General features: G+C 35.4%; 1 long non-coding RNA gene across 1 annotated transcript; it reads right to left on the reverse strand.

Moving 5' to 3' along the window:
• Positions 1 to 238: 238 nt before the first annotated feature.
• On the reverse strand, positions 239 to 9,449 carry LOC309624462. The gene is made up of 2 exons (XR_014241946.1): positions 8,910 to 9,449; positions 239 to 8,481 (listed from the first exon to the last, which is right to left on the reverse strand). It is a non-coding gene; the product is annotated as an uncharacterized lncRNA (long non-coding RNA).
• Between the last annotated feature and the right edge of the window lie 2,061 nt (positions 9,450 to 11,510).

The raw sequence follows: 11,510 nt of genomic DNA on the forward strand, positions 1-11,510 counted from the left end.
CTAATGTGGAAGACTGGACGCAACCATAAGAAATCTGCACATTAGGCAGTAGATTAAACGGAGTCCTTAAAAATTTCCATCAGTGGAGAGAACTTTCTACTTTAGAAGGAAAATGAAGCCAGCAGGTTGAATTGTAATAAAAGGGGTAAAAACTGGATCCATTAAGAAATATATGTGTGTTCATAATTCTTTATAATATCAAATATATCTTTATCATTGTTTTAAAAATCCTCTCTCTCCAAATCACTTTTAATTAGGTTAGTTTTTGCCTGGCCTAGAATTACTGCCTTCTGTGACCCTACTGAAAAGTACCTCATAAATAGAGCCCCACAAAATCATGTTATTGATTAAATGGAAACAAGACATTCAGTTAACAAGCATTATGCCAGAAGTTTACAAATTACCAGAGATAGAAAGACATAGTCTCTAATCGCACAAAAGTTACAACCTAGTGGGAAGAAAAACAGGTAAAGAGACAATTATGATACAATATAGAAGGATACCTTACTTCTCTATTATAGAGGTCAGCATGGAAGCCATAGGCTCACCTTGAAAGGGCACCCTTAGAAGAAATAGGGAGATCTTCTCAGAGGAGTTGATACCTGTGTTTTGTCCAGGGGTATAGAAAAGAAATTTCTCCAAAGGGATGAGTGCCTAGGCTAGAAAGAACTTAGATATTAGTGATGGCAAGGAGACTGTATTGATTTGGATATTGTCAAGAGAACAATAAAGGTGCTACAGTGCTGATAGCTTTTAAGTTTTCCTAAAATGTCCCAGTTTTCACATGACAGCAATAGAGAACTATTGATGGATTTTAAACAGTGGGTGAGTAAACTCAACAAAGTTTTATTTTAGAAAAATCATATTGGCAGGTATAGAATGGAGACAACCTGAAGGCATAGAGACAAATTAACTATTGTGTAGTGGGATTGTGGTTGCCGCCCCAAGATCCATATGGAGTAGCCATGGAGACTGCTAAAACTCTCTATCCATCACTAAATGCAACCACCGTTAAAATTCTGATATATAAATACATATGTGAATACTTTTATATAATTAACATATATACTTTTATAATGTGTAATTTGTATATATTTAGGTATAATTTTAAATGTAAATAAATAATAGAACTCAACCCTGAGAATCACACATAAAGTTTTTCTGAACTATATCAGGTCATTTAAAATCTCTACACAAAACCTCCCTATGGCTTTCCACCACACACTGAATAGAAACTTGTCTGCCATTCCAACAAAGCCCTCCTGATTTGACCAAAAGAGATTTTCTGATCTCATTTCTTTCCACTTTCTACTCACTACTTGGATCAAGTCACTCTGGTGGCCACGACAGAGTAAACTTTCTCTGCTTTTCTCATGGTTAAGCCTCCACTACCTAAAAGAGAACCTAATGAGCAATCAACAAACGTTTGTTGAATAAATTTTGAATGCGTGTATGTGGTACAAAGCAGCTATCTAATTATAAACACTATTTTTCTGATGTCATATTTATTGGGGAAAAGTTTGTCCAATTATCCAGAGACTACTCAGACAGAAGTAGGTTTTCTTCCACACTCTGAGCTACTAGCTTTCTCTGAACAACCTCTAGGGCCATACTGATGTCATCCCATCTTAACATTGTTTTAAAGTGCCAAGATGAGAAACCAAGAAAAATTTGGGACAGGAATTGACAAATCTGTAATGGCACAAGCATTTATTGCTTAAAAAGAAATATCTTGTCAATTTTGGGCTACATTTACAAGGATTACTTTTCAGTGAAACAGTGAAAAAAGATACTATACCATTGCTGTCCTTAAACATCACTGTCATTTAAAACATCACACTTTCTTGCTGGTTTCTAAGAATAAATGTTATAAAAGCCACACTCTCAGGGAGGTACAATCAATTGGTCAGATTAAGCTTAACTGACAAATAGTTATCAAAATATGTAATTCATATGGTATAGGCCAAAGTTGTGGCACAGGTAGTAACTGGTATAGCTGTCCAAATGACAAGAATGCCATGTGTCTGGACTACTTTATTAGGTTTGGTTAATGAAACATGGAAGGGACAAGAGGGAGGAGAAATTAATATTAAAGGTGTAGATGCCAGTGTGCATTTAAACAGGTTCCCTGAAAAAGGAATTGGCCAGCCGGGCTTAAAATTTGAAAACGTTGAATTAGTAAAAAGTCATTTGAAACTGAAAAGGGTCAGGATATGAAGGGTCTTAAATCAGGTCAGGATACATAAATAAAAATTTCTGAATGATTGACTGAAATGCAGACTGAAAGCTGCAGGGATTTCTGTCATTGTCCCCTATCACCTGTCTTACGATCTGTACTAACCTACTACTCAAATTATATTTGATCTTCCCTAAAAGTCTATGGCAATGTATAAACAGTACACAAAATTCATATTCATGGGTAGATTGAAAAGACTTGTGTAGAATACACAAAAAAATAGAAAAAGCAAAGGGTACTAACTGTAAAATGAATTTTTAATAAAAGATATGCTACATAAAGCTTATAGTTTATAACTGAAATTTAACTTCTATGAGTATGTGGTGGGCTTACTGCAGAAAGTATACTGTCTAGGTTATATGTAAAAAGTGCTATAAAGAAATGGATTCATAGTTTATTAACTGGAAGAATTAAAAGTTCATGGTCGAGGAAACACAAGCTTTAAATGATACATTAAACAAGATGGACTTAATTGATATTTATAGGACATTCCATCCAAAAACAACAGAATACACTTTCTTCTCAAGTGCTCATGGAACATTCTCCCATAGAGATCATATCTTGGGTCACAAATCAAGCCTTGCTAAACTTAAGAAAATTGAAATCGTATCAAGCATCCTTTATGACCACAACACTATGAGACTAGATATCAATTCCAGGAAAAAATCTGTAAAAAAATACAAACACATGGAGGCTAAACAGTGTACACTACTAAATAACCAAGAAATCACTGAAGAAATCAAAGAGGAAATCAGAAAGTACCTAGAAACAATGACAGTGAAAACACGACTACCCAAAACCTATGGGATTCAGCAAAAGCAGTTCTAAGAGGGAAGTTTATAGCAATAAAATCCTACCTCAAAAACAAGAAACCCCTCAAATAAACAACCTAACCTTACACCTAATTCAATTAGAGAAGAACAAAAAAAATCCCAAAGTTACCAAGAGGAAAGAAATCATAAAGGTCAGTTCAGAAATAAATGAAAAAGAAATGAAGAAAACAATAGCAAAGATCAATAAAACTAAAAGCTGGTTCTTTGAGAAGATAAACAAAATTGATAAACCATTAGCCAGACTCATCAAGATAAAAAGGGAGAAGACTCAAATCAATAGAATTAGACACGAAAAAGAAGAAGTAACAACTAACACTGCAGAAATAGAAAGATCATGAGATATTACTACAAGCAACTATATGCCAATAAAATGGACAACCTGGAAGAAATGGACAAATTCTTAGAAAAGCACAACCTTCCAAGACTGAACCAGGAAGAAATAGCAAATATAAACAGACCAATCACAAGCACTGAAATTGAGAATATGATTAAAAACCTTCCAACAAACAAAAGCCCAGGACCAGATGGCTTCACAGGCAAATTTTATCAAACATTTAGAGAAGAGCTGACACCTATCCTTCTCAAACTATTCCAAAATACAGCAGAGGGAGGAACACTGTCAAACTCATTCTACAAGGCCACCATCATCCTAATACCAAAACCCGACAAAGATGTCACAAAGACAGAAAACTACAGGCCAATATCACTGATGAACATAGATACAAAAATCCTCAACAAAATACTAGCAAACAGAATCCAACAGCACATTAAAAGTATCGTATTCCATGATCAAGTGGGGTTCATCCCAGGAATGCAAGGATTCTTCAATATACGCAAATCAATCAATGTGATACCCCATATTAACAAACTGAAGGGGAAAAACCATATGACCATCTCAATAGATGCAGAAAAACTTTCAACAAAATTCAACACCCATTTATGATAAAACCCTCCAGAAAGTAGGTATAGAGGGAACTTACCTCAACATAATAAAGGCTATATATGACAAACCACAGCCAACATTGTCCTCAATGGTGAAAAACTGAAACCATTTCCACTAAGATCAGGAACAAGACAAGGTTGCCCACTCTCACCACTATTATTCAACATAGTTTAGGAAGTATTAGCCACAGAAATCAGAGAAGAAGAAGAAATAAAAGATATCCAAATCGGAAAAGAAGTAGTAAAGCTGTCACTGTTTGCAGATGACATGATACTATACATAGAGAATCCTAAAGATGCTACCAGAAAACTCCTAGAGCTAATCAATTAATTTGGTAAAGTAGAAGGATACAAAATAATGCACAGAAATCTCTTTCATTCCTATACACTCATGATTAAAAATCTGAAAGTGAAATGAAGGAAACATTCCCATTTACCATTGCAACAAAAAGAATACAATACCTAGGAATAAACCTACCTAAGGAGACAAAAGACTTGTATGCAGAAAACTATAAGACACTGATGAAAGAAATTAAAGATGATACAAACAGATGGAGAGATATACCATGTTCTTGGATTGGAAGAAACAACATTGTGAAAATGACTCTACTACCCAAAGCAATCTACAGATTCAATGCAATCCCTATCAAACTACCAATGGCATTTTTCACAGAACTAGAACCAAAAAATTTCACAATTTGTATGGAAACAAAAAACACCCCGAATAGCCAGAGCAATCTTGAGAAAGAAAAACGGTGCTGGAGGAATCAGGCTCCCTGACTTCAGACTATATTACAAAGCTACAGTAATCAAGACAGCAAGGTACTGGCACAAAAACAGAAATATAGATCAATGAAACAGGTTAGAAAGCCCAGAGATAAACCCATGCACCTATGGTCACCTAATTCTGATAAAGGAGGCAAGAATATACAATGGAGAAAAGACAGCCTCTTCAATAAGTGGTGCTGGGAAAACTGGACAGCTACATGTAAAAGAATGAAATTACAACACTCCCTAACACCATACACAAAAAATAAACTCAAAATGGATTAAAGACCTAAATGTAAGGCCAGACACTATCAAACTCTTAGAGGAAAACATAGGCAGAACACTCTATGACATAAATAACAGCAAGATCCTTTCTGACCCACTTCCTAGAGAAATGAAAATAAAAAAGTAAACAAATGAGACCTAATAAACAAATGGGACCTAATGAAACTTCAAAGCTTTTGCACAGCAAAGGAAACCAGAAACAAGATGCAAAGACAACCCTCAGAATGGGAGAAAATATTTGCAAATGAAGCAACGGACAAACGATTAATCTCCAAAATTTACAAGCAGCTCATGCAGCTCAATATCCAAAAAACAAACAACCCAATCCAAAAATGGGCAGAAGACCTAAACAGACATTTCTCCAAAGAACATATACAGATTTCCAACAAACACATGAAAGAATGCTCAACATCATTAATCATTAGAGAAATGCAAATCAAAACTACAATGAGATATCATCTCACACTGGTCAGAATGGCCATCATCAAAAAATCTACAAACAATAAATGCTGGAGAGGCTTCCCTGGTGGCACAGTGGTTGAGAATCTGCCTGCCAATGCAGGGGACACGGGTTCGAGCCCTGGTCTGGGAAGATCCCACATGCCACGGAGCTACTAGGCCCGTGAGCCACAACTACTGAGCCTGCGCATCTGGAGCCTGTGCTCCGGAACAAGAGAGGCCGCGATAGTGAGTGGCCTGCACACCACGATGAAGAGTGGCCCCCACTTGCCGCAACTAGAGAAAGCCCTCGCACAGAAACGAAGACCCAACACAGCCAAAAATTAAAAAATAAAATAAATGTTGAAAAAAAAAAAACTACATGAAGATGTGCTTATAGAAGTGAGAAGCATTATTTTAAAAAAATAAATAAATAAATGCTGGAGAGAGTGTGGAGAAAAGGGAACCCTCTTGCACTGTTGGTGGGAATGTAAATTGATACAGCCACTATGGAGAACAATATGGAGGTTCATTAAAAAGCTAAAAATAGAACTACCATATGACCCAGCAATCCCACTACTGGGCATATACCCTGAGAAAACCATAATTCAAAAAGAGTCATGTACCACAATGTTCATTGCACCTCTATTTACAATAGCCAGGACATGGAAGCAACCTAACTGTCCATCGACAAATGAATGGATAAAGAAGATGTGGCACATATATACAGTGGAATATTATTGAGCCATAAAAAGAAATGAAATTGAGTTGTCTGTAGTGATGTGGATGGACTTAGAGTCTGTCATACAGAGTGAAGTAAGTCAGAAAGAGAAAAAGAAAAACTGTATGCTAACACATATATATGGAATCTAAAAAAAAAAAAAACAGAAATGGTTCTAATGTACCTAGGGGCAGGACAGGAATAAAGACGCAGACATAGAGAATGGACTTGAGGACACAGGGAGGGGGGAAGGGTAAGCTGGGATGAAGTGAGAGGTGAATGGACACATATAGACTACCAAATGTAAAATCTATAGCTAGTGGTAAGCAGACTCAGCAGAGGGAGATCAGCTCAGTGCTTTTTGACCACCCAGAGGGATGGGATAGGGAGGGTGGGAGGGAGATGAAAGAGGGACGAGATACGGGGATATATGTATCCTGATGTATGGCTGATTCACTTTGTTATAAAGCAGAAACTAACACACCATTGTAGAGCAATTATACCGCAATAAAGATGTTAAAAAAAAAAGTTCATTGTCAGAGTGGAGTTTTAAAGCTCTCTGATTTTTAAATTTTGGTGATGGTTTTATATCCTAATCTCCCTTTACTTAACTTACAGTTAAGATTCTACAACATTAAAACATATTAATTGATCTGTTTTTCCTTTTCCTTTCTTCCCTTCTCCCTTCCTTCTTCCTTCCCTCCCTCCCACTCCCTCCCTCCCCCTTCCTTCCTTCCTCCCTTCCTCCCTCCCTCCTCCTTTCCTTCCTTTTTCTTTCTTTCTTTCTTTCTCTTTCTTCTTTCTTTCTCTCTCTGTCTCTCTGTCTCTCTGTCTCTCTCTCACACATTCTCTCTATTGAATAAGAGAAGCATTGCTTCCCAAGCACTGTGCATTCCACAGTGCATTGCAAATTTGTTGAAATTTAGATTATTTTTCACACTCAATCAAAAATTTATGTCTGTAATTGTAGTTGAACATTGAAAATTCCTGTATTTAAAAATTATTATTTTGGCCTTTAAAGCTTTATTTTTAGCATCCACCATCAAAGAAATCTCTGTAAACATTTATAACAATGAACGTCTCCCCTGAATAACACATTTAATCCTCCCAGGTAGTTTTATTACTTCAGTCAATTTTCTCTCATAATTATCAGTGAAGTTATTTTTATGTTAATTTAAAATCTTTAGCTTTGCTTTTGATTTCATGTACTCCTATTTTTCACATTTTTATTATGCTTGTAAGATTTTATGGATAATATCCACAAGCAGAAAACAGCTCAGTAGCAGCAATACCATATAGGTATAGGATGTCTCTCTCTGACCTTCCCATTGGAGCATTTCAGTCTGTGAGATTAATACTTCAGTAATAGTGTATTTATCATTATTCTTTATTTGGCCATGGATGTTTCTATCGTACTGGATTAATCTACTGATGTTAGGAACTGCACGTATTTAATAGCACTAGTTAAAATCCTTGGAAAAAATGATACAAAAAAGATTATTTTCTTACAAAGACCTATCAAAATAAACAAATTTAAAATAAAATCCTAAAATATTCAGCATGGTAAGTGAATACTTTGAAGCATGTAAGATATCACAGAAACACTGCCTTAGACTATTTCAGCAACAAGAATGTGATGTTCAAGTAATATGTTGTTTTATTCTCTGAGAAGCTATCTATATGTAAAACTAAACCATAGACAATCTTATTAAGCGGTGTATAGATAATACCATGCACATACTACAGTGGTTAAATTCTGAAAATACCAAATATCAGCAAAGATGTACAGCAACAGGAATTCACAAACAGTGCTTGTAGAAGTGAAAATTTGTACAACAATTTTGGAAAACTGACATACCCTAAGACCAAAAAGTTCACATAGATATGCAGAAATTCATACTATGTGAAACAAAAGACATGTACCACAATGTTTATAGCAACATTCACAAGAGACAAAAACTGGAAACACCCACACATTTGTTAACAGCAAAATGGATAAATTAATTGTAGTGTATTTACACAGTGGAATACTCTGCAACAGAAAATGATCAAAGTATTACCACATAAAACAATGTGGATCAATCTCTCAAATGCCTTGTTGGGCAAAAGAAAAGAAACATATACAAAGAATATGCACCATATGATTCCATTAATATAAAATTCCAAAAGAGCCAAAACAAAACATGACGTTAAAAGTCAGTGTTGTTGATCATTTGTATTGGAGAGGGGGGAGCAATTAAAAAGAGCATGAAGGGGGGCTTCCCTGGTGGTGCAGTGGTTGAGAATCTGCCTGCCAATGCAGGGGACACGGGTTCGAGCCCTGGTCTGGGAAGATCCCACATGCCGCGGAGCGACTGGGCCCGTGAGCCACAATTACTGAGCCTGCGCGTCTGGAGCCTGTGCTCCGCAATAACAGAGGCCGCGATAGTGAGAGGCCCGCGCACTGCGATGAAGAGTGGCCCCCGCTTGCCACAACTAGAGAAAGCCCTCGCACAGAAACGAAGACCCAACACAGCCATAAAAAAAAAAAAAAAAAAAAAAAATTCAAATTCTCCAGAGAATTCCCCTCTCAATTGCTGTATTAGTTAGGTTAACACTAGCTGCAAAAACAAACAAACTCAAAATAATAAAACAGCTCAAACACAATAGAATTAAAAAAAAAAAAAAAAAAGAGCATGAGGGGGACACCTGGGTTGTTGGAAATGTTCTTTTTTGAGCTAGATTGTGATCTCTCAGGCAGATTTAGTTTGTGATAATTCATCGAGCTGTGTACACTTTTGATTTGCTTATAAGATGATTTTCAATATGTACCTTATACTCTGATAAAAAAGCTTATTAAACATTGATTCATGCATAATAGTTAGACAATATTATGATTTGTATGTTAGTGAAGAATTGTTATGACTAGTAGAGCAACACTGGTGTATACTCGAGGAAAATCTTTATCAACATTTAAAAATATTTGGCATGCAAAACTCAAATGTATTCAACATTCACATGAGCAGGAAATTTCAACTAAGAAAGCTCAATAATACACTTGTTAACCAATAACAATAGAATTTATTGATTTACATAATAGTCACAATCTTAGAATATAAAAAGATAATTCTATCTGAATTTTTGTCAATGCTTAGAAAGGAGTTTCTGTCAGAGAAAAAGTCTGCAGTCTCTTGTTACTGCTTGCTTATGTAAAAAAATCTTGTCATGGTTGGTGACTATAAGAAAGGAAAGATAATCATAAAAAAGTGATTAATAGTAGTATTTTTTATCATTCCAAAACTCGTATTTACTTGTTTATACTGAAAGCACTGCAGGTATGCTTAAATTCCATAATTGTTTTATAGATTTGTATGCCAGTAAACTGCTTTGGATTTTGGCTATAACCCAGGGGTGGAAGCAGTTCGAATAACCCTTCCAAAATATTTCTCCCGCGAGTAGACGGAGGTTGTATTAATAGGATTTGCCAAAGGACTGTATCATTACTAATCAAGGTAAGTAGCATGTTTGCATGTTTATTATAAAGGATACAACTCAGGAACACCAAATAGACGAGACATATGGGGTGAGGCATGGGAGTTGAAAGACACAGCACTCCCAAGCCCTATTTGGAAATGTCACCCTCCAGGAACTTCAATGTGTTCACCAACCCACAATTTCATAGAATTGTATTTTAACATTGAGGGGAAAAAAAACCCCAAAACAAACAAAATAATCCTGATAACCTGATATAACAAAAGTAATGTTCACAAGTGGAAGTTCAATATTCTTACTGAAAAAAAAAGTATTTGGAATTTTTTTGCAAATGCAATATTTCAATTTTTAACATATTTTACAGAATTTGATCATTTATTTTATAACTATGTAACATAAGGAAAGTATGTATATATGTACAGTTGATCCTTGAACAACACTGGTATGAACTGCACAGGTCCACTTATACGTGGATTTTTTTCAATAAATATGTACTACAGTACTACATGATCTTCAGTTGGTTGAATCCACACTTACAGAACCACAGATTCGAAGATCAATTGTAAAGTTATATGTGGATTTCCACTGCACAGGGGTCAGTGCCCCTAATACCTGGGTTGTTCATGGGCCAAATGTATTTTTTTATCAAGTTCAATATAGAATTATGCAGATCTCTTCCAGTTTACCATATGAATATTATCATTTTTTAAGCATGTCAGAATGTGAAAGTTTTACAAAGCACTACTATAGAGAGTTTAGGCGTAATTCCCTTCACATAGGCGTAAACAGGTCCAACCCATGATAGATTTTGAATGAGTTTTTCTTGCTAGATCATTTTCCATTTTGTTGTCTCCATCATTTTCCTAAATTCTCCATCTCAAAATTATCTTTATTCAAAAATCTAGGAAAGTAGGATTTTTGTTTTATTCACTACTTTACACCATTTCCTATAACACAGCTAGTGATTAAAAAATGAATTGGGTTGAATACATTGTCTAATGAATGTAAAAATGATTTGTCTGATTTGACTACAGTTTTCTCGAGCTACTAGTTTCAGAAACATTTCAGAGAATAAATGAAAATTAGACATTTCCTACATGTCAACTATAGAGAATGAGGCGTACTATTTCAATATTTCTGTTAGTTAAATGAAGACATTTTCTCATTCTTAAGTAAACTTAAGTGAGCCTTGACAGGTTTCCATGAACCTTACTAGTGTTCTATTTCCTTATTTTCTCTCTCATGCTTGCTTTCAACATTGACATTATTTTGCACTTGCTTCCCTTTCTAGTAGTTTTTAACAGGACTTCTTTCATAAATCCTTTCAGATCCAAGAGCTAATTGAATCCTGAAGACTACAGCATTGTGGTAAGGGTTTAAAATTAAATGAACTTTGTTCCTTATGCTTATGTTTACAGATACAAACTGGAGAAAATGCATGAGTACAGCTAAGCAACCTAAATAGATGAAAAGTAGATTCTTTGCTTTTCTTTCTCTAGTTGTTTCAGCACACAGAATATCTGGGAGCATCAAGACTTATACCCTTTTCAGAAAGCTGATAGAATTAGTAGTTGCTTTTCAGAAGTAATTATGAAGGACAGCTAAAATCCAGTCTCTTGCATCTTCGATCATGTCCAAAGCCTAAATCTCATGAAAGCTCTTTAAGTCAGACCCAGAAGCTTATGAGAATTTCCTAACCAAAAGAAAAAAGTCTTAGCCTTTTCTGAGGAAAACAAACAAAATGATTTTTTGCAGGCAGTCTGAAAAATATGCTTCATGTAATTATGGTATGTACAGATACTTCATAGATCCAATT

This window comes from Balaenoptera borealis (genome assembly GCF_965194805.1).
Source record: "Balaenoptera borealis genome assembly, chromosome: 2".
NCBI lineage: Eukaryota > Metazoa > Chordata > Mammalia > Artiodactyla > Balaenopteridae > Balaenoptera > Balaenoptera borealis.